General features: G+C 26.9%; 1 long non-coding RNA gene across 1 annotated transcript; it reads left to right on the top strand.

Moving 5' to 3' along the window:
• Nucleotides 1-829: 829 nt before the first annotated feature.
• LOC111628740 lies at nt 830-16,870 on the top strand. The gene is made up of 3 exons (XR_002757216.1): nt 830-1,056; nt 6,457-6,630; nt 16,706-16,870. It is a non-coding gene; the product is annotated as an uncharacterized LOC111628740 (long non-coding RNA).
• Nucleotides 16,871-16,876: the final 6 nt, after the last annotated feature.

The following is a 16,876-nucleotide window of genomic DNA, read 5'->3' as shown; positions in this document are numbered from 1 at the left end:
ACCACCACTGAAAATTACAAATAGCATTTTCCAAGTTTCTCAATATTTTATTCTATAAAAACAATGCGAATAATTTTGCAAACTTTTTGAGCAAGTTTATTAATTAATCTTGAACAAATTTAGCCATTGAAACAAATAGATACAAAAGGTTTAAATCCAAGAAACAAACAGAAAGTTTTACAATTTTCATTTAAAGATGGGGGCAAGTATTGATGTCGGCAAATTAGAAAATCAAACCCATTTTCCTGTAGCTTAAGGCATAATTTATTTGGTTTCTTTTTTCTTATTTTTTGAGTGGAGTTCAAGTTCGATTTCCCACAATGTCAATTTACTAACGTTCCTTTTCCTATTTATTCAGTTAGTTGAATTAATAATAATAATAAAAAATAAAGTAAAATATTTCAAAAAATTCGATTTAAGTATAGAAATAAATTTACCAAATTCAAATCTGACATTAAAATAAAAAATAATAATAAAATAAATCAAATCTCTTTTTCTAAAAAGCGTCCTTTTATCAGAAAAATTTCCGAAAAACTCTTTTAAATCAATCGAAACTTCTTTTCTTTTTTTTACGATCAAATAAATTACTCTTGCTTAAATAAGTCCACAATCTCGACGTTAAAAAGAATTTCGAAGAAATTTAAAAAAGAAAGAAAAAAGAACGAAAGAAAGAAAGGAAAAGAAAAAATTATGCGCCTCCTTACGGCATAGAATAGAACTAAGTTGGATCTACCGAAAATTGAGAGGCATTACCTAAGTTCAGCCTTTGATGGAGAAGATGCATTCAACCGATTCGGACTTTATTATATCGATAAAAAATATACCTTCAATTTCCCCCTTCGCTCTTACTAAAAAGGGGATCTCCTTTTTTGTCTTTTCCTAGGAGAGGGGACGCCAATGGGGGAAGGGGTCCTTTAGTCAGACTAAAAAGTGGAGCTTATCCGAATCAGTGATCCGTGGCCCTCGGATGTAATCTGAGAGTCGCTCAAACGAGAGTGGCCAATCGGGCGTGAGAACGGCCGTGACGTCATCCACCAAAAGGAAGAAGTAATGAAGGTAAAAGATTTCTTATATCCCTCATTTCTATTAAATGTAAATTAAGTATTAATATTTTAAAATAATTTTGTATTAATAATATATTTATTTTAAAAAATTTTATTACACGAATATTTGTAGTTTGTGAAATATATAATAAAAATAATAATAAATCCGTTTTTTTTTTTTTAATTTGAAAAATGTGACGTAGAGTCAGAATGTTCGATGATTGGTCAGTCGATCACGATAGGTTTTATGAAATGATACGCGCTGATTGTTTCATCATTTGGTGATTTCTTACGCTTTATCGATCTTCTACGACGTTAAATTATTTAATTATAAGTGGATTTATTCTTATTTTAACTAGATTTATTCTCTTTTATTTGAAGAAAATATAATTTTAATGCAACTCCGCTAGTTATGGACGTGCGTGTCTCTCTCTCCCACTCTTTCTAGATGTTTTAAAACCGATATCGGGTTATATAATTTAATAAAAATGATAATAAAAACGCTATAGGATATCGAAAAAGTTATCGTAATTGGGTACACGCTGGAAAAGAAGAATGAAAATCTACAAAAATATTCTGATAATTTCGTCCCTGGTCGGCGCGCATTATACTCGAGTTTTACATATCCCGTAATGCATTTATTTAAGCGCTAAGCGTTACATTGACAGCTGGGATGAAGAGGGGAGGGAATAATAACCACCCCTATCGGTGGCAACCTTTAATTAACTTAGTTGTTGTAATCTTCGCTTAAGTGATAAATGGTTTAGTTGTAATTGGTCCGACCGCTGAGACCAGTCACTTTTTCTTCTTCTTTTTTATTTTTACTTCCACTTACTGAGTTTTTTGTAAATTTTTTTAATTTTATCGACTTTTTTTCTATATATATTTTTAATTTTTTTAATTCTGTTAATCGTTGTAACAATTGTTTAAGGCAGTTAAGAGTTAGAAGCGGAATTAGCCCACAAAATTTAGGATGTTGTAATTACAATTTTGCTGTGTTTTTTTATTATTATTTTTCTTTTGTTTTTATTAAAATGTTGTAAATATTGTTGAAATNAATTAGCCACAAAATTTATGATGTTGTAATTACAATTTTGCTGTGTTTTTTTATTATTATTTTTCTTTGTTTTTATTAAAATGTTGTAAATATTGTTGAAATAAATGTAAATGTTTTCTTGTAGAGGGTTGTAAATTGTTCAAAATTTCTTATTCTACAGTAAGTGAGCTTGTAACATTCATAAGGGTGGATTAACTTGTTATAGGCCCATATCATAATTCTCTTTTGGTATAAGAAGCTGAAGGGAAAATTTTAATTAAGTTATAGTATTTTTTCTTCTTTATTTTTTAAATTTTACTTTGGCATAATTATAATTTAGTCCTCAACTAAGAATATTTTAATATTTTTTCATTTTTAAACATAGCCAATAAATTAATTATTTTATTATATATTTGTTGGAAATTCTAGAATATTTTATTTAAAATTATTTATTAACATGAAAATAATTGTAATTTAAATTAATTAATATTTGAAATTTAATCGGCAAAATATTAACTTTTTAATGATCTATTTTCATATTTAATGTTAATTAAAATTGTATAAGGTATAAATTTATTTTAATTGTTACTAATTTTAAGAATTAGAGTTTTATTAGGAGCGTTTTATGTTAGAAAGATTAGTAAGTTTATAATTTTAAGCTATAGAATGATGTTAAATTGTATTTAAATCCATAAATGCGATGATTAATATCTTGAATTTTATGCTAAGTATGCTAACTCAAATAAATTTATGCTTTTATTAAATATTATATAGGCCTACACATATTTTAAACTGAATTTAGGCATATAAATGTAACTAATCTTTCAAGAATTATAATAGGTCTATGCTGTACAGTACTTGTAAAGAATGTGATTCTTCTGTTCGTACTCTAGAATAAGTTATATATATAAAGTGAATGTTCTGTTTAGAACGATTTCATCACCTCATGAGTTTATCTTAATCCAAACGATCAATCACTGCCTTAAAAGGATCAGATAAACATGTCACTCACCAAATAATTTCTTAGAAAACTACGTTACATCCCTGTAGTTTCTCGGTGTGGCATCTAAAAATTATCTTAAATTTTTTCTTAAAGATTTCAAGAATTTAAACCTTAAGGTTTTTTTTTAGGAACAGTGTCTTAGTTATTCACTGTAATATCAATATGCTATTCTTATTGTAGATGTATAAATAGTCAAATCTTGAAAATCTGAATGTCCAAAAAAATGGACAGTTTTTTACACTTTTAAGCTTATTAGTTAGTTATATTATTGGGATAGCTGACAAATCTTAATTTAAGAATATTTAATGATATAAATATAGAATAATTAATCAACATTCTTTAATGTATTCGGTCGAATCTAGAATAATGGTTGCATTTCTTACTCGAGCCAAGAATAAGAATTGCATACTAGAAAAAGAAATCTTTACTTTTTCATTAAACTAGATATTTAATATGTATTTTACAATTTATATTTTTTTGGAATATTTAATTATAAGATATTTAGATATTTGTTATGTATACAATAATACATATATCTTCTAGATTATGAGTAGAAAGTTCCTTAAATGAACTGTATCCTATAGCATAAGCCCCTACTTTAATTTTTTAAAGTTAAACACAATTAATCTATTTGGCTATAAATTTGAATATTTTATCTCAAAAGTTTATAATTTTGGAGTGTTTTATCTACCCAAAAGAGTTTTTAATTGTAGATTCGTCCTGGATTTTTTTACTAATTATAATCTTAATTTTAATTAAAAATTTATATTTTGTTATAAGTCTATTAATTATTACTTTTTATTTGTAAATATTGTAGGAAAAGTTGTATAATTTAGATTTTAAATGTTTGTTTACTTTATAAATTAAATTAAAATAAATTTTAAAATGTATAAAATCAATATTTACATCGAATATTAATCAATTTAATTATCTTCTTATGTAAAAGTATTCATCACAGACCGATTTAAAAGAAATTGATGCTATAATTTTTCTTGATTTCATGAAATATTGTTGAATAAAATTAAAATATACTTTATTAGCATTTATACTAAACATTTTTTAAATTTTACATATAAAATAGCTAAAATATGTAAAAAATCAATTAGGATTTAAAAAGAAATGTGAGTCACAGGATCTTAACTATAAATAAATCTACAAAGAATTTATTCAAGTGTATAAAGCTAATTTTAAAATTTTAAAATATAAATATAAGTTTAGCTACTGGTCTAAAGTATTATTTAGAAACATTTTCTTTAAATATATTTTAAACTGTAATTTATTAGCACATCTGTTACTAGCGATAAATAGAAGAGAGTGCTTAAAGCAATTCACGAGTACCTTCCTGCATAGTATCTACATTATAATTGAACATAACTCTTCATCAATCCCCTATCAGCACTAATTGATGCTTTCAATTTGTTCAACATTAGATGAGATGTTAATTAGGATATACTATTACGACTTTATTAATCTGGATCGATTGGGCGGAGCTCATTAAACTAACTATAATGCACCATATATATTCATGCAATTATATATAACCTCATCTTCTATAGACCATGAAAAATTGGATATTTAATAATTTAATAAAATAAATGATTTATTTAACATAAAATATATACCTTTTTTTCTTATAATTTTATTAATTTAATCAAAAAAAGAATTATAACTTTCATAAACAAGTTTAAATATCGAATTAATCAATTGGTAATCAAAAGATATTTAATTAAATGTAATTTATAACCAGATAACAGATTTGTTTTGTGGGTTTTGCCGATGCGAAAGAAAATTCCTCAAAGGACTTTCAAACTTATAATTAAAAGCAATCTGTCTAGTCTAATAACCGTGTAATTAATATGTGTATGTCTGCCTTGGGAGAGAAATGCTTCTATTGCCTTTTACTTGAAACCCCCCTTCTACCAATTTTATAAATTTTTCAAAAATTCTCATGATTTTCTCTCTCCTCTCCTTCTTAGAATTGTAAAATGTGTATTTGAAGTTCAACGAACTTACTGCTAAATGAATGCTATTTTTGATCATTGTTATTTAGAGAACACTAGAATAAATGCGCCTTATTGTTTGTAAAATATGTAAATGAACTATTCTGTATGTTTTCTTCCTTAAAATTTTTAATTTATTTTGCTGAAAAACTAGTCATTAAAAGATTACTCCCTTTTTAATTATACTTTAATTTTCTTAAGTCTTGAAGAGTCTTAAAAAGATTGAAACACGATTAAAGCATAATTATTGCATATTTAATGCTATATTTGTAATGTACTCAACGATTTCTTAAGTTTTAAGTTGGCAATTTCATTAACATTAACTTAAAATCAATTATTTTAAGTATATTATTATGCATATTATTGCTTGTAAAATATGCAAATGAAAGTATTTTATATGCATTATTTTAAAAAACAACAAGTTTAATTTGTACAAAAATTAGTCATTAAAGTTATTCCCTTTTTAATTATGCTTTAATTCATTCTTAAGTCACGGAGAATCTTAAAAGTCTATTTTCGTAACACTTTTCATAACTTAAGAACGAATTAAAGAATAATTAGAACATAATGTGAGAAATATTTATGATGCATTCAATGAGAATTTTAAGTTTTAAATTGGAAAATTTTATTAGAATTAACTTAAGAATAAAATATTTTTGCATATTAGTTCACCGTCTCTTGCGCAATTTTTAATTATATAATTACATTTTTATCTTTTTTTAAAACGTTTATAATAAAAATAAAATTAAAAATATCATCTAATTATAAATCTATTAATTAAATTTTGCTAATATAAGTTAATTTTTAATGTTTTGAATTAAGATCTATTTTGAAATTATTCAAATTAAGAAAATTAATTAGATGTGAAATTAATTTCTAAAAACAAAGAAAAAATTCACATTTTGATTTTGAAGAAATGAAATGTGAAATTTCATATGTTGAAATTTCAAATTTATGAACTATTCAATAAAATTTATGAAGTTCTCAATGGATTTCTCAATTGAAACATTATGGATATCTTAATGAAGTTTATGTCATTCTCAATGGAATTTACACAATCCCCAACGCAAATATTATGGAGTTCTCAATGGAAAAATTACTTCTTAATAAAAAAATCAGTGTATCGAGGGACTAAATAAGTAAAGCTTAACTTTATTTAGTAGATTTTTCCTTCAACGAAAATGAATTTCTGTCACGAAACGATCAAATAAAAGTTTAGTCATTCGCATGATGACTTCGATGAACTTTCCTCTAAGTTTCTATGTCTCTTATTAAATGCTATTATGCTATGAAATTAGATTATTATTTTAGATTTTATAAAATTTAGTGTCTATTATAATGTAATTTTTAAAATTAAAACTGTTTTAATACCAGATATCATTAATCACGCTCTTAAATACAAGACTCGATAGAGGAAAGACAAGTATTTTTTAAAGAAATTGAAAAGAATAGTAAATCGGGAATTAGGACTCAATATAAGGATTATGGGACACAGACCTCTTTCTGCTCGGAAAGCACCAAGAGGTGGACTCAATATAGGTTTGTAATGTAAGATTTAAATGTTTTAGTCTAGATCTTACATAAGTATTTAGTTTAAAATAGTATTTTGAACATAGGATTTCATTAAAAGATTCAGTAAAAGAATTTGGTATCTATTATCGCACTATAATGTAGAACTTAAACTTTAAAACGTGATCTTAAATGTAGGTTTTAACGTAGGATTTAATATATATTTGTAATATATTGGCATAATATTTAATATAGAAGCATAATTTAGGATTATATTATTGCTTTAAGACTTACTATATTACTATAAGAATAGCCTATAGAATTAATTTAAGATCTAATATCTTATAAGAATTAATATAGGACTACATTAAAGGACTTCATGAAGATCTTAAATTTGTAATTTAGAACCGTATATAAGGCCTAAGATTCCAATGTAGGTTCTAATAGAAAACTTAATATTAAACTTTATTATTAAATATATAGTCAAGGACTTAATACGGAAATTTAAGAATGACTTCTATATTAGAATTTAGAGTGCAAAATTAAGCTTTATATGAGGTTTTTCTGTACAGCCTCAAGGATCAGTATCGATAAATGGCGCCCATTACGAAGATTTTATTTTTTTTAAATTTATTACTAAAACAATTAAGAAAGGAAATTTAAAAAAAAGTAAAATATAGCATACAATCTTTTATATTGCACAAGAGTATAAAAATTGCATCAAATTGCTAATACATAGGGCTACGTACATTTTAAACTTTTATTTTCGTATGTCTATATATTGCATAATATTGAGACTAGATGGGAGAAAATGCTAATTTAATATCCAATAGATTAAATTAAAATAAAATTTTGTGGGCAAAATTTGTTATCAATTCTTCCAAATAAAGCGCATTTATCAAATCCTGTTCAATTGACAACGTCGACCACCCATTCAATCTGCTCTGAGTCATGACTATCCTCAAATATGCTTTATTAATTTTAATTTGAAAAGAAATTTTCTATTCGCGCTGGCTGCAGAAAGGTAAGTCAGCAAAACGCGTATCACTATGAATAAATTGGGTAATGAAGATATTAATTTTTTCACAAACAACTTGAGAATTTTTATTGGTAGGCCTATCATTTTCTATGAAGAAAACCTAAATAGAAAGGAATTTTATTTCGTGAACTAAATCTGTTCTTGATATGTTTTTTTTTTTTTTATCAGTCAATAAAACTTCTAAATCTGCACAGTGTCAGTAGTTTACTGTCGTCCATCACCTTGAATTTATTATAATTTCACGGAACAAAATTATTTTATGTTTAGTCAACTGAGAAAATATAAAGAAGGAAAAATATTTATTATTAATTTCAAATTGAATAAACATTTTAAAAAAAAGGGGGCAATTTTGGCATCGCTTGGCCTATGTACTGTACGCTCGGCTCTCCATGTACAGTACATTATATATATATACAAACACACACATACATACATATGTGTTTGTGTATAAGATCCTATTAAGTTATATAGGCTATATATATTATTTTTAAGATACTAATGTCCGAAACTTAAAAAAATTTAAACTAATTTTAATTTACACGTTACTAAATTTAATTAGATTAAAAAAAATCCAAATGAAATCAGTAAAGACATCTTTAAAGTTTAAAAACATAAAAAAAAGGTGTGCATAATTAAACTAGTAACGAAATAACACGTTTGAAGTCCACCTTTTCCTCTTTTTTGTCCACAGGAAGGGAACTAAAGTCTAAGGTTAATAAGTTTAGTTATTAAGAATTTAATTTTGAAACTTAGAAGTTATCTAAAAGTAATAAAGAGACTAATTTGAAGTGAATAGGAAATTCGTTTTCTGATATTTGTACTTGAATATAATATGAGAATTAAAGTGACAATAAAGAGAATGATAAACAAGCCTTAAAATTCTCTGCGGATAAGAATGTATACAATCGTCTTGGGAATTAAAGCTGAAGTAAATGAAATTAGTGAAAAGCAAAGTCCATTAGAGACATCTGTTAAGTCAACAACAGATCAAAGAGACAGTTCAAAAGGAATAAGTTTTTGAAATAAAATATAAAAAAAATTTATTGTTAACTTCAATTTCAAACGGTTTTAGTTTACTAATTAAGTTTACGTTAATTTCTTCTAAAAATAAATAAAAATTTTTCTTTATTTAATTTTATTTATTTGCTTGTTTTTTCTTCTACTATTTATCGGATTAACTAAGTTTCCTTCGAGAAATTCCTCTTTTTGAATTGTCTTTCCTTCATCTCTCTTGGACTTATTATCTGTAATAATATACTTAGTTCTTAGTTTTCGGTAATGGCAAAAACTTGCGACAAAGTTAAGATTAAAAGGAAGAATATATATCCTCTAAATGTGATTATATAACGTTGATCTTGTGGATTAAATCAATGCATTCTCTATGAAGAAAACAAGAGGAAAGAAATCGATTGTTTCTTGACTCAAGGAACTAGGAATATTATATAAATTGCCTATCGGGCCTTTAAAATCGTTATATTTTTGTAGATTTCTTGTAGGGCTTATAATAAAAGTATAGAATATAAAATATTATTTTTTAGTTGTTACATTTTTATAATTCTTCAATAAGTTACAAATTTTATAACTTTCTTGGTATTTCAGTCAGGTTTACAAAGCTAAACAAGCTACAGGTTCTTAAGATCTTTGGTTAGGAAGATACAGTTTAAAGAATAAACTTAGGGCCTTATTCTACGAGAATACAACTTAATTAAGGCCTCACTCTATAAAAATAGCGTTTAGGATCTCACGTTTCAAAACTTAATAGTGTTTGGTGGAGGGGGGAGGGCCTTTCAAAAACTTGAAATTAAAAATATTATCACCAATTAATTTATTTGTTTTATTAATATTTTATAAATTGGTCATAAATGACCAAGTTCTATGATATTTTTGAGCTTTAATATACTTTTTGCTTAATAGTTATTAATTTAATACTCTGTGTGCTTTAATGTATATTTTTCTGGTGAAGCAAAGCTAGAAAAAGTTTTATAAACAGTTTGTTTGAGTATTTTAATTAAGCTTTATATAAAAATTATAGAAATTGTATGCTTTTAATTTATCTTACGAATTAATTAACGTATTTTGTCAATAATAATTTAAAAATATAACATATAACAAGTTTTGTATAATGTAAAATATAATATGTAGATACTTTCATTCAATAAAAAATAATTCATTTAATACTTTATAAGATTTATTTTTATATACTGTAACTTAGAAAAGTATTTTTTAAAAACCCATATTGATAAATAATCATTTAAACTCCCAAAACTGAAATTTTTAGATCATTAAATTAGATCCCATACTACAAACAGTAGCAGTTTCAGGTATAAGCAATCCAATTTTTGCTTAGGGCCTCATACTTTTAAGGCCTTATACATATATAAGTATATAGCTTAATTGTCGATATTCGTTCTCGGTCCATTACTCAAAATCGGAGGTCTAGAGAAACCAGGATCACTTACGCATTTGATGCCCTCAGTACAGTGGGTGATCGGTTAACGAACATAATCCGTTCCAAGACTGTTCGTTATCCGAATTGTTCGTTAACCGATCACACACTGTATATTGAAATAAAACAAAACGGCATTAAAAATCGTACGTTTATTTGAAAAATCAAGGTTTTTTTCCCCTTTCATGTACGAAAAATGCAATGGAAAAATTAATATATTACAAATGTTTTTGAGGCCCCTGTAAATATAATGGATCAAAAGAACATGTTAGACCCAGCTCGAAATTCTATACTATCAATAGATAGGATCCTAGACCTCATAGGATATCAAATATCGTGCAATATGAGCTTACATTATATAAAAGGGGAATAATATTCTACGTTCGTACTTACCTAGGTCTAGGGTCGGATTTACATAAAATAAACTACATCTTAGGGGCTTGTACTACGAACGTACTGTTTAGGGCCTCGTCCTTTTAAAAGGAAAAATTTCTCTTATAGTTTAGGGCTACAACAAACCTTATTCCAGCGTAGCCTAGGACCTGGCACAATTTAAAACCGTTACTACTTTAAAACTGTTCTTACAAATTTACAATTCTGTTTCTTACCAAAAACATAATAACGTCAGTTTATTGATAATCGAACAGAAAAAAGATCAATGAATGGATGAAGCAATCTTATATCCAATTTAGAAAATGAAGTAGAAATACTTTCACTGATGAAGCTTATTTTCTAGAAAACAAGGATCTTAACATCCCCCTACGCAAACATAATTACAACAGATCCCAAAGCAGATTCAACTAATTGCACAATGCTGTGCGAACATCTCTAATTAGTTATCATAACCCCACTATTTAAGCCCTTTTAGAAAATCATTCTACAACAAACGGGTGCCATGTTTGTTCTCGATTGCACTAAACCTAAACACGAACCTCATTTCCTATAATTGTTTTAAGTGCTTTAATTGCATGCTTCTCTTTAGTTTTTCTTCTTATTCTCGTTCCCCTTCTAACCCCCTTTTTCTTTACTTCTAACCCGTTACTCTGTAGATAGGTTGTACTTAATGGAAGGAAACGCAAGTTAATAGAAATCCATTTCTTTCTTAAAGCCTACTTAGGCATAGATGAGGTCTGCACGCAAACCAGCTATTAGCCCTTTTATCTATTTTTTTCCTCTCATTGATTCTCTCTCTTTAAACGATTTAATGACACAAATGTCGTATTAACTGATCCATTCGAAAGTACTTATTTCGCATTAGTACATAGAGTTGTCGCCAGATGGCAGTAATAGCGCCGCCGCCATATTTTTTTCTACAAACCTTCGTCACGAATGTGGAATATGTTCGAGTTTATTTTAATTAATTTTCTTGTCGTGTACATAAGAATATTTTTAAATATTGTTATTTTTAAAATTAATTAATTTTCTTTTCTAATTATTTAAAAAGCAAAATGCAAATTGTTCTACATGCAAAAGTGTCATTATAATTTTTTTTTTCCAAGGAGAAAATTAACATTTTTATATCGTATCGATTATTTTTTAAATTAATTTATTTACAGTTATAATGGTTTTTATTTTTTAATATCAAAAGCGTTTAAAATTAATTTAATTTTTATTAAATTAAAAACATTTTCTTCGAGTCTTCTTACTTGAGAAAACGTTTGTAAGCGCTTCAATCAGTGAGAATTACATCAGTCTAACTGAATTTTAGTGTTTAGTAGTGTACAAAAGTTTTTTCTATACCTGATTTTTTTGTAATTTAATGCATTTAAACTTCATTATCAATACATAGAGTCGCATTTAAATTCGGTTTGTGTCTAAGTTACAACATTTAATAATACTCTTTTTCACAAAATAATAATACATCTAAAAACGTGAGGCCCTGAACCGAACCTCGTGCTTCTAAACTTAGATAAGGACCTCACGCTACAAGAGTATAGTATGCCTCATATCGCGAGACCCTAAGCCATTGCCTGTTTACCTTATGTGTTAATTTGCTCACGTTAATATATCTTTAATAAATTTATTTTATATTTATATTACATAATCCCCAAATTAGGAAAAATAAGGATATTTTCAATCTCTTATTTTCTTATTTTGTGAATAATAAATGTGTAATTATATTGGCTTAATTATATTATAAGAAGCACTAGTTATAGGCTATATATGCCGAAGGGCTGTTCCTTCAATGAGGCCAATACAAGGAATGGATGAGTCTGTACTAAATCATTAACGTCCAATCCAAGTTCGAACCCGATCCAGATTCATATAAAAGAGTTATAAGAATTAGATAGGATTTGAACCCGAACTCCTCAAAGAGGTAACGCGACATAGAAATAATGCAACAAGAACAAAAGATATAGAGAAGTATAAATTCGAGCTTGTATATCTAAAAAAAAAAAATGGTATGTCTGGTTGTTTGTGTCATGATTTCTTGGAAATTAAAAGAATTAGAAAGGTAAAAAGTTCAGGAGTTATAGTGGACAGTTTTTCCTAGTGCGGAGACTAGAATCTTTATTTATGCTACACCCAGCATTCCTAAATGCAAAATTCCAGCTTCTCGGATATTAAAAGAGCTGGAAGGTTGAAATTTTGTATTCACTTTGGCCGTGCTTTTGTCTATCCGCAAAATTTCTCAGAATTTATATCTAGAAAGTTGAAAATTTTCGGGAGTTTTGTACTGATCAGTCTCCTCTCACTGATCCATTTGTGCTAACTTAGCAGTGTGAATTCAAAAGTCTAGTTTTTTCGAAACAAATAAGAGTTTATATTATAAAATTACAATTTATATGCAAATATGATATGTATATATATCACTCCCATTTATGCCATTTTTATTAATAATAATTTTGATGTATAAATTCTTATTTATTTAATATAAAAATTTAATAAAACATTTAATTTATAATAAATATTTTGAATTATAAATTTAAAATAATATTTTATCTACTTATATTAACATTTTTCAAATACAGTATTAAACATTAGAAAAATGCCATTTAGACAGCAAGATATTGCCACGAAATTAACTTACAAACAAGGACAAAACCTTAATTTTATATATATAAAAGTATGTTTAATTATAATTTTACATAAATATAATGATGATAATCAAATTATATGATTTTTTTTCTATAAAAATGTAGAAAATTTCTTAAAATATCTCCAAAAGATCAAATCACGTCTTCTTCACACATCAACTAATAGAAGGTAAATTTCTAATAGTGTAATTAACATAACGACAAAATTATTTAATATTACTTAAAGCGTAACATCAAGTAACACATTTAAACTTTTGGAAATAGTTAATAAAGGTGTCAGCTTTAAGATACAGTAAAAGTTACTCCACGATATCTCTTGGGAGAAGCTCGAATCATTCCGCCATTAATAGATAATCGAAGATGAAGTTCTAAACTTCCTACTTGGATCCTAGTCTAAATAAGTTGAAACCGTACAAATTTAGGATTAAATTTCCCAAAGGATAACGTTTTTAGTCAATGAATTGAAACTTTCTAACAGATTAAAAGCACCGAATGGACTCATTTCGCCTTTATAACCCAACAAGAAGGAGCTTTCTAGTTTTAAAAGGGTTAAAAATCTCTAGAGATTTAAATAAGTGGATAAAAGTCATTAACACTCTCTAAATATTCTGTTTAATGTTATAATTTATATAAAAACAATTCAACAAACCATATTTACTTATTTAAAATTTCAGTTTTTTTTTGTGTGAATGTGTTTGTAGTTCTTTCTTGCTGTTAGATATTGTGTTTAAGAGCTGTGAGAATCTAAGAAAACAATTGTTTTTGCTGTAAATGTTTAAAGCCGAAACGAGATTTTACAAAAGAGAAAATAAAAATAATGAAAGTTGTTCTTACGAGTGACGTGAGGATGAACGATGTCGAACAAAACCATTGATTGCTAAAGCACTAAGCCTAATTGAAAAGACCCCCTTCTTTCCTCTATTTGATCACTGTTAATGATTAGTGGGAAATTGTTCGTTTTCCCCCTCTTCTTGCTTTACTTCTTTATCATAGAAGTGGTTCATTCGAGTGTCCGTTTGCGTTACTAGCACGCCATTAATTTTGTATTTTCCACCCCCTCAATTTTTTTCTTTCTTTTACTTCTAACCTTAACGTCAAATCTAACTTGTAGCCATTTATGTTTAAAACTAATCAATGTGTTTTCTTTTTTCTTTTCTTGTCTTTAATCAAATTACGCTTAATTTTATAGGAAATTAAAGATTATTCTTATTTAACTTCTTTCTCTTTTATCATTAATTAAACTCGTTTAATCAAAATAAAGTAATTGGTCATTTTGGTTATAAAACTGTGTGTAAACTCGATAATTTTTTTTTGTCAAGTTTTAATCAGAATAAGGATAAAAATAACTAAAATTATTATAAATTATGTAAATTTTATGTGTCATACGATTAATACCTTCAGAGCAACATATACACTCTCGAATTTAGTGAAGAATTTGACATTTCTCTCGAATTTATTGTGTATTTGAGTTTAAATCACGGCGGTTTTAAGTTCCGCAGGAGTCTGTGCGTACCTGAGGCCCCTAAAGCGAAAGGCCTTTTACTTATAAGCTTATACAATATAAATTCCGTATCATACGCTATTTGATATTATACCAGGCGATCCTGGCTAGTAAAAGTACTGGACCAAGATAGAGCATTATCGACAAGCATTTATTTGTGCGTGTCTGAGGCCAAAATGCGAGATTAGAAGAACGTATATTTAAAACTCTATTTCATGTAAGCTTATATTATATTATAAAAACCCAGTATCACATTGTATTTAATATTTTACATAATATTTTAAGGTCTAGTGTCTTAGTACTAGTTTTTAAGCACTATATCAAGGTGAGTAACGACAAATATAGGCCTATTTGTGCGCATCTAAGGCCCCCAAAGCGCAAGACCATGGGCAAATAATAATTTGAGAGGCCTCTTTTATATAAGTTTTTTATTATAAAACTGTATCAAACGATACTAATATTGAGTAGATCTCTTACTGCAAAATCGAGATATCAAAATAGGTGTTCACAAGCAAAGATTTGTACGTATTTAAGACTCTCAAAAGCGCGAGATTCTATAGAAGTATAGATTTGCGAGGGCCTTTTCACATGAATTTGTATAATATACAAGTAAAAGCGCCTATCATTTGATATTGAAGTCTAGTCCTGAAATTCCAAATATTTAAATTACAGAGTCTAGGATTAGGAATACTTTACTAGGAAGGGTATCGATAAGCATAAATCCGTGCATGTATGAGGCCTTTAAAACATTATGCCCTAAAAAAAGCCTAATTTGTCTGTACTTAAATAGTCACTGTTTCAGCATGTTTTATCAGGAAAAAAAACTTTATAAGATAAAAATAATGGTTAATAAACAGTTTTATTTTAATCTTTTCCTCAAAAAAACTCGATAACATTATTGAAAAACACTAATTAGTCATTAATTAGCGTTTTATACGATAATATCCTGAATTAATCCACACTTAATTAAGGAATTAAGCAAAGCGTCGCTCGGATATCGAAACCAAATCATGTAAAAATATTAAAAATTTTTTGATAATAAAAATGATATCTAGCGCAGTTTTAGCCTCTTCCATTATTTTATTATTATGATTTTTTTTAATTCACATTTCTACCGTTCGATATCTTCGATTATGATGAAAACGCTTTCTTAATCGATAGTGTTTAGTATAGTAGAGATTTTAAACTAGTACTACCATCTATGGACAGAAACAATAACTAAATACATTTTATGGCTTCTTTATTTGATTTAAAAAGTATAAATTTTGATATATTTATGCTCGATTTGATTAAAGAAACATAAAATTTTGCGAATTCTAAGCAGGGTTGGGTTCAGATTTATCGTGGCTCTTCTCCTTCACTAAATACATGTGATAAATTATACATATTAAGTTTTTTAGAGGATGAAGTGATGCCCCTCTTAGCAGAGGCCTTAAGCGGTACTTTGTTTTTTTATGTGCAAATCCTGCTGTAATAAAGTAAATGATAGAATTTAGATATGTGTAAATAATAAAAATGTAGAAATTTTGAAAATGGAGGAGGAAGAAACAGAAAGAAGAGTTTAAGATGTAGAAGAATAAAAACTACTAATATTTAAGAAAATTACAGGTTTATTTTTATAAATATAAACATAGGTGTTGATTTATTGATGTAGTGTGCCATACCCATCGCCTTCTGGCACCATTAATATAATGGAATCGACTGAAGTAGAGGGTCAAAGCTGAAGGTAGAAGACTTTTCGAATCTGTTTATACAAGTTCAATACATCTGTTAAATATATCTTATGATTTAGAGTATATTTTTTATGTATAATTCTTATAAATAGTTAAAGAGCACAGTTTACAAGTTTGAGTCACACTGAAATGAGGAATGGTTATAAGTCTTATATTGCAAAAATAGTCGTATTTTATATTCTGATAAAGTTAGTAGTTAGGTCTGTCTGTGCCATTGGAAAAATTAAGCAGTAAGTGTTCTAATAAATAAAATAATGATTATAATTAATTAAAAACATTAAAATAATAATTAAAAATAATTAAGTACTTGGCATAATTTGTCGACACAATTTTTACATTACATGTTAATAATTCTAGTACGTTAAAGAAGAAAGAAGAGTAGATCATGTAGGAAAAATTTCTCAACCAGTAGATCGCGATTCCCTTAAATAAAATCACTTGTATCACAGCGTATTTAAGATTGAAAACTTAAGTTATATTTGTTATTTAATAAAAGTTATTTATTTATTTATTTATCTTTTGCCTTCT

This window comes from Centruroides sculpturatus, unplaced genomic scaffold (genome assembly GCF_000671375.1).
Source record: "Centruroides sculpturatus isolate CEXI.00-Female unplaced genomic scaffold, Cexi_2.0 scaffold453, whole genome shotgun sequence".
Taxonomy (NCBI): Eukaryota; Metazoa; Arthropoda; class Arachnida; order Scorpiones; family Buthidae; genus Centruroides; species Centruroides sculpturatus.
This window is presented reverse-complemented; position numbering and strand designations above follow the sequence as displayed.